This window comes from Gossypium hirsutum, chromosome D03 (genome assembly GCF_007990345.1).
Source record: "Gossypium hirsutum isolate 1008001.06 chromosome D03, Gossypium_hirsutum_v2.1, whole genome shotgun sequence".
Taxonomy (NCBI): domain Eukaryota; kingdom Viridiplantae; phylum Streptophyta; class Magnoliopsida; order Malvales; family Malvaceae; genus Gossypium; species Gossypium hirsutum.
This window is the reverse complement of record NC_053439.1, coordinates 4,458,412-4,461,568: the sequence shown is the minus strand read 5'-3', so window position 1 is coordinate 4,461,568 and position 3,157 is coordinate 4,458,412.

The following is a 3,157-nucleotide window of genomic DNA, read 5'->3' as shown; positions in this document are numbered from 1 at the left end:
CTGCGGTGTTTATGGATTTGATGAATCGGATCTTCAGGCCGTATTTGGATCGGTTCGTAGTTGTGTTTATTGATGACATCTTGGTCTATTCAAGAGATGAGACCGAACATGCTGAGCATCTGAGGCAAGTGTTGCAAATTTTGCGGGATAAGCAGTTATATGCTAAGTTCAGTAAGTGTGAGTTCTGGTTAAGAGAGGTTAGCTTCTTGGGTCATGTGGTGTCCGCATCGGGTATTCGAGTTGACCCGAGCAAAATTTCAGCCATACTTAACTGGAAGCCTCTGAGAAATGTTACCGAAGTCCGGAGCTTTCTAGGGCTCGCCGGTTATTACCGACGATTTGTCAAAGGTTTCTCGATGATAGCCACACCAATGACGAAGTTACTTCAAAAGGATGTTAAGTTCGAATGGACGGAGAAATGTCAGAAAAGCTTCGATCAACTGAAAACTCATTTGACTGAAGCTCCAATTTTGGTGCAACCCGAATCGGGTAAAGAGTTTGTCATTTATAGTGATGCATCCCTACTTGGGTTGGGTTGCGTATTGATGCAAGAAGGTCGAGTTGTGGCCTATGCGTCGAGACAATTGAAGCCACACGAGAGAAATTATCTGACCCATGATCTCGAACTAGCCGCCATTGTGTTTGCATTGAAAATATGGCGACATTATTTGTTTGGTGAGAATTGCCATGTGTTTTCGGATCACAAAAGTCTCAATATTTGATGACTCAACGAGACTTGAATCTGCGACAAAGACGTTGGCTTGAGTTGTTGAAAGATTACGAGCTTGTCATTGATTACCACCCGGGAAAGGCTAATGTGGTTGCGGACGCCTTAAGCCGGAAATCACTGTTTGCTTTGCGAGCGATGAATGTACACTTGTCTGTTCTACCTGACAATGTGTTAGTAGCTGAATTAAAAGCCAAACCATTATTGACTCATCAAATTCGTGAAGCTCAGAAAGTCGATGATGAATTGGTTGCAAAACGAGCTGAGTGTGTTCCGAACAAGGAATCGGAGTTTCAGATTGATGATGATGGTTGTTTGAGGTTTAGAAGCCGTTTGTGTGTTCCAAGGAATTCGGAACTCATTCCGATGATTTTGAACGAAGCCCATTGTAGCCGAATGTCAATTCACCCGGGGAGCACGAAAATGTACAACGACTTGAAACGTCGGTTTTGGTGGCATGGTATGAAACGAGACATCTCCAACTTTGTTTCGAGATGTTTAATATGTCAACAAGTGAAAGCGGAACATCAAGTGCCTTCAGGGTTACTTTAGCCGATCATGATACCCGAGTGGAAATGGGATCGAGTCACAATGGACTTTGTGTCCGGACTGCCATTGTCAGCAAGTAAGAAGGATGCGATTTGGGTTGTTGTTGATAGGCTGACTAAGTCGGCTCACTTTATCCCCGTGCGTACGGATTTTTCATTGGATAAACTAGCCGAATTGTATGTTTCACAGATTGTGAGATTACATGGAGTACCTATTTCTATCGTATCGGATAGAGATCCGAGATTCACCTCGCGATTTTGGGAGAAATTGCAAGAAGCTTTGGGTACCAAGCTGCATTTTAGCACCGCTTTTCACCCCCAAACCGATGGTCAATCCGAGCGGATAATTCAGATGCTTGAGGATATGTTGAGATGTTGCATCCTCGAGTTTAGTAGTTCATGGGAACGGTATTTACCTTTGATTGAATTCGCTTACAACAATAGTTTTCAATCAAGTATTAAGATGACACCTTACGAGGCTTTGTACGGGCGTAAATGCCGCACACCATTGTTTTGGACTGAGCTTGGTGAAAGTAAAATTTTCGGAGTTGATTTGATTAAAGATGCCGAACAGAAAGTAAAGGTGTTATGGCTCGAACACGGGATCGAGGAAGCTACTTGGGAAACCGAGAGCTCGATGAAAGAACGATATCCAAACCTATTTACCGGTAAGATTTTCGGGGACGAAAATTTCTTAAGTGGGGGAGAGTTGTGACAGCCCAAAATTGACCCTAGTCGGGAAGTGGTTTCGGGACCGCTAAACCGAGTCACCGAAAGGTTTGAATGTGATGTTTATTATCTAGAATATGTAATCATGAATGTGTGAAAATTTCAAGCTTCGATTTAGTCGATTGCATGTGAATTTAGTCAATAGGACTTATATGAGAAAATTTTAAAATGTGATAGGTCAATGCATGAGGACCTATTAGTGCATGTGGAAGAAAAAGGGGACTTGCATGTCAAATTCCCCCTCCCTAATATGTAGTGGCCGGCCATGCTATGGGTGGAAACATGTCACCAACATGTTGTGTTAGTGATGTATGGTAAGGAAAATAAAATATTAAGCATGATAATTAAAATAAATTAAAGAAAGGAATTAAACAATGAAAAGGAAGGGTGATGAAAAAAAAAATGGTCTCATCCATACCCCCCCTTGTTGCCGTGAGTTGAGGAAAGAAAACAAAAAAAAAATGTGTGTTCATTCTTGAACACCTTTGGCCGAATAGAGGAAAGAAAGGAAGGGGAAGAGCTTGAGAAAATCGGCTATGGTGGTTTGCTAGACTAAGGTATGTTTGATGTTGTTCTTGAGATGCATGCATGTTTTAGTAGTTGACTTGAGTTCTAAAAACCCATGGTTCAATTGCTAGGGACTGGTAATGTACTAATCTTGTTTCTTTTTTTTTATGACCAGATCTGCTCCATGAATTATTACGTTTGATTCAGAGATAGAAAAGACTACGAGAGATAATTGCAAGGAAACTTACCAAAAAAGCAATCAGATGTGGTAGGGACTCAGAGTAACCCACCATCGAAAATAGAAGCAGACAACGAAGTTGAGTCTAGGTTTAATGAAAACCCTACTTAAACACTAAAAAACAAAAGAATAGGAGTCGATCCACTAGAAGAAGTGCTTAACACTAGGGTTAACGAAAACTCGAATCTAGCACATCAACCTATGGCTCAAACAATCTGGCAAATGGTCGAAGCTCTTGCAGAACAACCATCGTTATACATTGCGTATCCTACTATGGATATTGATTTTGAACTAAAGTCGGGATTAATCCAGTTACTATCGACTTTTCGTGGGCTGCAAAATGAAAATCCCCACAAACATCTAAACGAGTTTCATATGGTTTGTCTTAGTATGAAACCTTAGGGCGTA